Raw genomic sequence first — 10,427 nt, forward strand, 5'->3', positions numbered from 1 at the left:
GGTCTCCTCTTCGGGAGTGATGACTTACTAGGTTGTGCAGGACGTTGCACCCTTCTGTACTTCCGGCGAGTTAGAATTATGTACAAAACTTTATTTTAATTGATCATTTTCTTAGTTAACTAAATGTTAGCATAAAGCTTAACAAATGCAGGAGAAGGCATTTAAAAGCGGACTGTTAACAATGTGATCTTAATCCATGAGGGCGTGGGTCCATGAGTACTTCTTCACCATGTACCCCTATGATTTTGTAGAGTTCTAGGCACATTAAAAAACATTAGAGGTGCTTAATAAACACATTTCTTTAAATAATGCTTAAAGAAGTCCCCTCCCCCCCACCCCCAACAGTCCGGAAGCTGTTCAGAAAGTATAATGGAGTTATAAACAGCACAGGTTGAAGGCAGTATCAAATCTATAACTACTGGAAAAGAAACCAGGGTTTGCCTGGGATGGAAGGTAAGGGTATGTTGCCCCACCTGGCAAAGTAGCCATAACCCACAGAACGGGGAGCCAGTTCTGTTCCAGTCCACTGGAGGGCCATCTTTCCAAGCAGGCCAACATACATTACTGCTACAGAGGTCTGTAACTTGAAATTGAGATGGGGCATCTTCACTGGCTACTGAATATTAAATATATGGGAAGTAGAGTATCTATTTTCTATAATGAAATCCAGAAGTTTTACTAATTCCATGGTAGTAAATTAAAGATTTACAAAAGAATTTCAACCCAAAAAGCCACTTTAAGGAACCATGTGGGCAGAGGCATAACTAAGGTATAGCAGATAGGGTGCGTGCCCTGGGTGTTGCATGTGTACCCAGCTGCTGCTTGAGATGGGGCACCAATGAGCAGATTCTATTGGCCATCAGAGTTTCCATCACCAGCTGTGAGTGGTCATTCAGCAATTTAACACTAATTGCCCTAGGCACTATTTTCCATAGATAGGTTCCTGCGTGTAGGGTACATGACAAAGTATACATTCTTCCTGCTTCCAGCTCACAAAGGCTGGGGTCTGCACCTGTCCGCCTATGTTTCCCTTGCACCTAGAGTAATAGAACAGCACTGGATTCTAAATCAGCACAACTGGGTTCAAATCCCAGCCCTACCTCTCCACTAAGTGAGTAAAGGAAGTTTCTCTTAGCCCCAGTGTTCTTCTCTGTAAAATGAAGATACTCCTTCCTTCACAGGGTGTTGTGATCATTCAGGCCCAGGAATCTGCATTTCATACAAACAGGCTAAAGGATTCTCTTTCAGGTGTCCTACATACATAATGTTCTAGGAACACCGCCCTTATCCCAAACTCTTGTTGGCAAATGAGGAAACAGGCCCAGGTAGGGTTAAATGAATTCCTAAAGGACCCTCCATTACTTTGAGGAAGACTTTTTTGGGGGGGGGTCAGAGGGTAAATGCTAACGATAGGCAAGCACATGGTTTCTTTTGCCTTGTATGGACGTTGTAGCCATCTCTTTCATAGAACTGGCATACCACTAATTCATACACACGATTATTTTTTTTTAATAAGTTTCTAGGAGTAAAATTGCTGAATCACAGGATATGTATCTTCGAAGTCTTTTGATGCATGTTTACCTAACTGCTTTCTGTAAGACTTATGCCAATTTATATTCCCACCAGTTGAGTAAGAGAGAAGAGGAATTGTTTCAACATCCCACCAAACAATGGTCTAGGAGATAACAGAGCCCTTCCTGGGGCTCCAGCTGGACCTGCTGGGGTTCCAAGGAGTCTCCTGTGGAATGAATGTGTTACTTCCCAAGCACAGGATTTTGTTTTTGACATAGGCTTGCAGTTGCATAATGGCCTTACAATGTGTTTTTGGTCAGTTGGTCACACCCTTAATCCTCGCTTCTGATTTGGGATGAAACTAGATTACTTCTAAAAGCTGTGGTTTCATTTTAGATGCAAGCACAAAATCTTGCCCCCAGGAGTAGTAAATTCAGAATGCTGGTTTGGAAGATGAGCTTTAGTCAGCTTTACCACGTGAGCCAGAAAGAACCCAAACTCAAAGTGAAAGGCAATAAAAAATGGAAAAATATCCAAGTCAGAATTTAACCATTTCATGGAGTCCCTGGGTGATGCAAAGATTTAATGGGCTAGGATGTTAAACCAAAGGTTGGAGGTTTGAGTACACTCGGAGGCACCTTGGAAGAAAGACCTGGCAATCTCCTTCTGAAAAATCAGCCATCGAAAACAGTATGGAGCACAGTTCTACTCTGACACACGTGGTTCATCATGAGTCAGAATCAATTCAACTCCACAGCAACTTTTTATTTTAATCATTTCACACCATCACTTGTGAAAGAGGGGATAATGGTGTCTGTTAAGCTTGCTTGTGTTTTTCGTTTGTTGTTTATATCAATCACCCAAAATAATGCAACTAAGCATTTTCTGCAGTTGCAATTTTTGTGAGCTTATATAAAACCATCTACATCAGTGCTTCTCAAAAGCTGAAGTGTGTACAAATCATCTGGGAATCTTGTTAAAATGCAAATACTGATCCAGGAGGCCTGGAGTAGAGCTTAACATTCATTCTGCATTTCTGAAATTCTCCCAGGCGGTGCTGATGCTGCTGGTTCCTGGCTCACACTTTGAGGAACAAGAATCAACATTAAATGTACAGAGGAAATATAACAGGACATCATCTGTCTATCCCTTAAGTCACTGCTTGTCAACCACAGCATCACAGTACAGTGGTAGGACTAGCTCCATGAGAAGGAAAGTGATAGAGCTGATGCCTCTAGCACTTGGACTTGAGAATCATCCATATCCACCTTCACCTATGCATAACTATTAGCTACTGATGGCACTGTGTTGCTGATAAACACTTGTGAACATGTGCATGTGGCAGTTTAAAAAAAAATTTTTTTGAGAACCACTGCCTTAAGTATTTCCCTGACGTAATATGAGTATACTCATCTCTGTAGCCCTAGAGTCCATTCGAGAAGCGGAACCCAATCAGATTGGTACAAACACACATCTGTAAAGTTAGTAGTCATTTGAGTGGAATAGGGCTGGAGAGCAGAATGACATCGTGGAAATTGTCATCATTCCCTTCTTTATATTGATATTTATGTCCAATACATAGGGGCCCTGGTGTTCCCAGAGTTAAAGGGATATGTGGTCAGGGAGAAGCAATTTTCTAATCAAAACAATTGATAATTTAAACATCCACAGTGAGTTTAGATAAAAAGTTCTAGAACTATTTTCAATGACCCAAGAGATAACATGATATTCTCAAAATCTAATTTTTTAAATAGATGCATTGCAATCAGACTTCAGAAGAATCAGATTTTGGGCTTTAATTTTTAAAATACATATACTCTAATTTTCCTCTGGAGGATGTCACAAAAAAACTGCCACAAAAAAAACAACAATTTTACAAAGTCACCTTTTTAGGATCCTTCCCAGAAGCATTGAAAACTGATTGGATCATAGAAACATACAAGTCAAGTGACTTTGACTAAGAGGCATACCATTTCTACATAGGCTCAATGAAGGACTACATTTGTAAAAGTGACACTATAGTGCACCCACAAGAGTAACAAAGCTTTGTTTTCAACAATCAAAACTATATTGAAACAGGAAAATTTACCAGATAACTTACAATAATCAAATTTGGTATGTTTTTAAAATAATATATTAAAAAGCATACTTTCTCTTAAAAACTTAAATATATTACAATCATTAAAATAATAACCACAGACAGCATGTATATCTATCATATGATTATATGTAAGAACACAGTTCCTTATCCCAAGGTTTAACCTCTAATATAATCCCTTCTCAAATGTTCCTTTAGGGCTTCTTTCTGAGCCTACTGCACATTCTTTGGATTTCTTTAATGGTGGAATCCTTCGAGAATGGCTTGCAATTTTGAAAACAGCCAAAATCATTCGAAAGCAAGTATAATGAGCAAGGCAAGACAACAAATACTGTCTGGGATAAAATAAAAGTAAATAGCTCAGATTGGTTTTCTTTTGTGGCCAGCAAACTCTTTTTTGAAGCTATTCAGAAGCTGAGGGTCCAGAAATATTTTGGGCCATGGAAGTGTCATTTGAATACTTTCACATTGTGACTGTGTGGGCAGGATTGTTTTTACTCCACAGCCAGTCTTGAATTTACAGAGAAAAGGGAAGCAGACTGAGTCCCTCGAGCCTAAGGAATAAAGGGGAGCAGGAAGCAGAGGTGCTCCAAAGTCAGCGGTGTAGCGCTGGGAACCACACCATCAACCAGCTCAGCAACTTCGACACTAGTCGCTGTGGGCAAATGAGGATGCCCTGGCCACCCTTTGCAGCTTTCAACCAGGTTCACCAATAACTTAGGCATTTTTGATCTGGGTTGTAATTTCCATTTCTTGCTACAGTGTGAGTCAGTATTCTCCCATACTGTTGGCTTGAAGAGGCAATGTGGCCCACACATATTTTACACTAGACATCAGCACTGGAATTGAGAAATAGCCAAAGACGGTTTTAGTCGAATGCACTTGATAGCTGCCTTATAAAACTGTTTCTAGAGAAAAATCTTTATCAGGTGCTTGGAGCTCCTCCAAAGTATGATACAAATACCTAGGAAATTTCATGTACTTCTTACACTTTTGCTTCCCATAGGACTGCTTATCAACAGGTTCTTTATCCATTTAGTCTTTCAAGAAATATTTTTGAGGGTCTACTGTGTGTCCAGCACTGCTCTAGGCACTGGGGACACGGTTATGACAAAAAAGACATAACACCTGCCCTCAGAAAGCTTACAAATTTGCAAATATTGCTGGAGAAAAATGTCTAGCTTGATAACAAATTAGTCTGGGTAGGGAATTACCTGGAGGGATAAAGAGAAAAAGATAATGCTTCGTTTATAAGTAGAGCTTCAAAATGAGTTGCTGAGTAGATAAGATTATTTTTAAGTTATGACTTTATTGCTGTTTTTACAAAAACAATTATTAAAAAAACTCAAACAATATAGAAAATCACAAAGAAGAAAGCAATAGCTGACCCTTCACCCCTCTTCCCAGATTAGCCCATGTTACCCCTGATGAACACTTGTCTAGACATCTCTACACAGTTTCAGAAGTAGGTAGATAGAAAGGCTATTATATAATTAGGATCATACTATCCAATGTAATTTTAATTTAAATATTAAATACAATTTTACTTGAATTAAAAGAAGAAACTGAAATTGAGTAGAATTATTGAACTTCAAATAAGTGTTTTTAACAAACCAAAAAAAAACCCATTGGTATCAAGTCAATTCGGACTTAAAGCGACCCTAGAGGACAGAATAGAACTGTACGATAGGGTTTCCAAAGCTGTAGCCTTCACAGGAGGAAATTGCCGAATCTTTCTCCCATGGAGAGGCTAACGAGCACTCAACCACTGTGCTACCAGGGCTCCTTCTTAACAAACAGTAACACTAAAAAATTCATCAAAGGGAAGGCTGGGAAACGCAAATACATACCTGAGGCCAGCAGAGAGGATGGGGCTGCCGAGGAATGGAAAACCTGAAAACACAAACTGCCCCTTAAGGGGGCAGCCAATTTTCAGGCCCAGAGCTTGCTTTCCTTTTATTACATTCCAGTAGTTTTGGGTCTTCTAATTACTCAAGAGAATCCAAAATAGGGGTTTTTAATGTTAAGCCTGACCATTTTAGATACAGACATATCTTTTTTAGAAAAGTCATACTAAAAAAAAAAAAAAAGTTGACCCCCCTACCTATCCCTTCTGACTCTCTAATCTCAACCCCCAAAGATAAGCACTATTCATGTCTTGTATTTTTCAAAGTAATTATCTCCAAATTTCTGAAAGTTGTATTTATACTGACATTTCTTGATTTATCATTTTAAATCATAACATTCAATTCTTATGAAAGATGATGACTAATTTCCTTACCTGCCCCCCACATTATTATTGTTTAAATTACCATGACTCTATATAAACTGTTTACTGCTAAGCCAAGTGGTGAGCTATAATTATTTCCTTCAAGGACAGCTTTTGTTTTATTTTTCCAGAAAGTAATAATACCCTCAAATTTGGGTTTTTTTGTTAGTTTTTGTTTTTGGCTTACTTTTCTATGTAACTATAGCTAATCCTTTCTCCACTATCCAACAAACTCTCAAAAGAATCTTCCACATGGTCAAGTATCAGATAGTCTACCAATTCCACTATTTTCACCTGGAGGTTGCCAGTACTGTTTTTACTACTTGCTTTTTCTTTTTATTTATTTATTGCTTTTTCTAAGCCTATTTCCTCAAGCCCCGATAATATTCTTGTGATGTAGGAAAAGGGAGAATTATACTTTCTTAAGGGTTATTATTTATATAAATATATTTTTTAAAACATTGGCTGCCTTTTTTTCATTAGAATTAGGTTTCTTTGTCCAGATGGTTCTTGCTGACCCTGTTTGCTCTTGGCCACCACATCGATGGGTAGCCTATGCCTAATCCTGTCCAGTTACAGTAAGAAATAACCCTTTGGGTTTAACTTTTTTTTTTTTAAGGTAGCTCATTTTAAGATTTCTCTATCTTATTTTTTTTTTTAAATAGGAGCAACGGCTCAATATTTCACTTTGTTTTGTTTCCCGATACCAGTTTTGCTTCCTCTGTGTATGTCTGAATGTTTTTGATAGTCTATGTATTTTACAGCAAAGGTTAGCTTCCTGACATTGAATTCAAACATTTTGCAAAGGTTGCTGTGTCTATGTGTGTGTACATTTTCTGAGGAGCAGGTCTGTGGCTTTCATTAAATTCTCAAAGTAGTCATTGATGCCAAGAGGCTAAAAACCTCCTCTTTGTAGAGGAAATGTGCTTGTAATTTGGAAAATCAAAATAATAAAGTTAGAAGGGACTAGAAGCAAGCCATCTGGCAGTTAAGCAATTAAACCATCCAGGAGAAAGAGTGAGTTATTCTTTTCTGGAAGTGCCTCATCCATGACTAAAGTATACAGTTCTTCACCAATCAAAACCATTAGGCTTCAAGTCTCCTCACCAGGCTAGAGAGCACAATTAGGCTCTCTGATGAACAGGCTCCTATTGCTTGTTATTACATTTCTTGAGAGGTCTCCGTACAGCCCTAAGTTGTTGAAAATGATTAGGGGGAAACTGAACAGGGCCTGGAAAATATGCCTCTTTCAGTTTACCAAGAATGTCTTAACAAATAGGGTCCCCATAAATAGGTTCTGTCAGCCTACTTGGTGAGCATCCCCGTGACGCGAATCGCGCAAGTTACAACCTGTGCATAAAGCTAGGTTTCTGAGAAGTGTGTGTGATTGTGGGAAGTGTACTTGTCAAGGAGGTAGAATACCTGGATTCAGTCCTGCAAAGACGGAAACTCACTGTGTTCATTATGTATAACAAAATAATTTAAGGGGAAAGGCGCCAGCATTTTCTTTCCTTTTTGTTTTTTTTAGTACTCATAATGAGCCGGGAGCTTTACACATACTCAGTTATTCCTCTCAATATTGCAATGGGATCCATTATTATCTTCGCTTTACAGATTAAAAAAACTAAGACTCAGAGAGATAAATAACTTGTTCAAGAGCACATAAGTGTGAGTCATCAAGTTGGAATTCTAACTAACCCTCTTTAACATAAAAAAAGAAAAAGAGTATTTTCTTTTTTCCGCTATAACTCTGAATTCTTAATCCAATGACAAAACAGCAAATAAATTCCGGCAATATCACATTTATGTTGTCTTACTAGGAATCATTTCTAAGCAAAGGATGTTTTTGAAAAGTAAATAACTGATAACTACTGTTATTTATTTTTGAGTAAATGCGGAATTTCCTAAACCGAATTTTTTTTTAGAAGAGGCTACAACTCTATCAAAACATAGCCCATATGATAATATGACTCCACTGATGCTAACTGCATGTATAGAATCATATTAAATTGCATGTCTTGAAGAATTATCTGTCAAATAAATTTCTAAACTGTTTTCATCTGTATAAAGTTTCATGAAAACCAAAGAAAAAAAAAAAAAAGTACTCACTTCATCACTGGAGCCATTCAATGGCAAATACCCAACTAACAAGAGAAAGAGAGAAAGTAGGCAAAAGAAATATAATTTAAAACAGCATTTGATAAAATGTAGATAAAATACTTCAAAAAGATGAAGACGGTGATTTTAAAAGATTTTGAACAAGTTACTTAATCTCTCAAAGCTTCCATTTCCTCATCTATAAAGTGTGAATGCTAATCAGACCTTGGAGGCCCTGTGAAAATTAAACAAGATGCTGTGTGCAGGAGGGTACTGAGCTCAATAAGCCTGGAGCCTCCGAGTGTCCATACGTGTTAGCGGTCATCATAGCTATTATTTTGCCTGCAGCTGCTGGAGTCAATCTTTTCCCCTTTTTTTACTAAGTGTAGTAGGATTTTGTTATGGGTTGAATGGTGCCCCCAAAAAAGATATGCCAAAGTCCTAATCTCTGTACCTACAAATATGATCCTGTGGAAATAGTGTTTCTTTTGTTATATTAACGAGTTCATATCAGAGTAGAGTCCTGAACCTAATTACTTCTGAATGGTGTCTTATAAAGCAGAATGGACACAGAGGCACACACAGCGGGGAGACAGACACCATGGAATGCCAAGGAACACCAAGAATTCCCGGGGCTATCGACAAGGGAGGATTCTACCCTAGAGCTGACAACCTGATTTGAACTTCTAGCTTCCAGAGCTGTGAGACAATACATTCCTGTGGTATTTTTTGCTATGGCAGCTCTACAAAACTAAGACAGAGCTGATTTGTGAAAGATTGTGCCAAAGTGCCTAGAGGCCTGATGGTAAAGAAAGAAACAAATGTGAACTTATCTTGATCTTCACTACATTCCCTGCTAAGGATCAATTGCTTCTTCCTTTCATAAAACAATAGTATTTTAAGCTAAAAAAAAAAAAATTACGTAAGGCTTCAGTAGGAGGCAGAGCAGCCTGGTCAGCCACAGCACTGTCTGTGGAGCCTACACTTCATTATCAGAGGCCCATCTTTTCAACCACGTTAGAATCACAGGGCAAAACGTTCTACTTAATCTAAGCTGAGAATCTCTTAGGAAGAGATTAAGAAATAACGGAACCAAAACTTAGATATCCTGGGGCTCTAACGTTGCCATGGTTTTTACTATAGTCTAGAAATTTAACCAGACTTTACCCCACTTTCTCCATCAACAAATTAGATTACAAGTGTTATATTAGACAGCTAGGCAGAAACTAAGTCTCTCAGAAACACTGGAGTATCCAAAATCTAATACAAAAACTGGATTTCAGATGTCATTCAATTTGACATTCCCCCCCCCCCCAAAAAGCTTCAAAAATCCGGAATAGAATTACTGAGAAAGAAAATACAACTAAACTTTAGTTTTTCTTCATAGAATTTTAAAATTTTGTCCACATTCTCCAGTTTTGAAGAATACCCCTTGCCATAATAGCGACCCTATAGGACAGAGTAGAACTGCCCCATAGGGTTTCCAAGGAGCAGCTAGTGGATTCGAACTGCCAACCTTTTGGTTAGCAGCCAAGCTCTTAACCACTGCACCACCAGTGTTCCAGTTTTGAAGAAAGAGGTCTCAAATTTAAGTGTCATAGCCAAGATCACCCAATGAGGGCAGCACCACGAAGATAATCAAAATTTCTTAATACCTAGCTCAGCATACTTTTTACTACCCCAAGCTGCCTATCAAAATAAAACATTTAAAAGCTAGCACTCTTTTTCCCCACTCCAAGCTGCCTAGAGCCATTATGTTTTGAAGTTGGATCAAAGTCTAGCAGCACCAACCATTCAGCTCCAGCAACTCATCCAGAAGCAGAAAATGAGAGGCTCTGTGCCAAGGTTATGTAAGATCTCACCCAAAATAATAACCCACTGACAGAGAAAGGGAAGAGTCAGAATCTTGGCATCTGGCTGTAAAGCTCAAAGATCAATTCCATTTTCAGATGCGCCTAGAGTTACTCAGGGAATTCTTGCCAGATACTTAAATTCAGCAATGGAGAAGTCTTTACGTTACATGGGAGTAATTATTCTTACCCTTTTTAGAAAATGTGGCATTCTTTGAAATATGAATTACACATACCCACTACAATTGTATTTCTCTGATAGAGAATGAATGGCAATTGGAATTTGGTTTTCCTCTTGTTCTATTTACTGCAGGATAAGATTACTTTGGTAAATATTTCCTTAAACTTCCGTTCTCAAGCTGATCATGCCGTTTTCCTTTATAAGACCAAATACTTGAGGAAAAGGCTTTACTTCAAAATGCCTAAGAAGAGCTTGTACAGATCTAGGCTTTATATGACCAGTAATTGTTAGTCTACTTAATTTTACTAGTAATGCAAATAAGCAAGTATCTTCCCAGTAAAGCCCAAAATAAATCAAAGCACTAGAACCTAGATTCCAAGAAGTGCTAGTTTCCCTTCCTCCTCCTTTCCCATTGCTGCC

At 38.2% G+C, this 10,427-nt stretch overlaps 1 long non-coding RNA gene across 1 annotated transcript in view; it reads right to left on the reverse strand.

The window, feature by feature from the left end:
• Nucleotides 1-5,765, reverse strand: part of LOC126081446 (uncharacterized) — a 230,027-nt gene extending 224,262 nt beyond the window's left edge. Inside the window, exon 1 of the long non-coding RNA XR_007518395.1 lies at nt 5,461-5,765. This is a non-coding gene — a long non-coding RNA (uncharacterized LOC126081446). The remainder of the gene's footprint in view (nt 1-5,460) is intronic.
• Between the last annotated feature and the right edge of the window lie 4,662 nt (nt 5,766-10,427).

This window comes from Elephas maximus, chromosome 8 (genome assembly GCF_024166365.1).
Source record: "Elephas maximus indicus isolate mEleMax1 chromosome 8, mEleMax1 primary haplotype, whole genome shotgun sequence".
In the NCBI taxonomy this organism is placed as follows: domain Eukaryota; kingdom Metazoa; phylum Chordata; class Mammalia; order Proboscidea; family Elephantidae; genus Elephas; species Elephas maximus.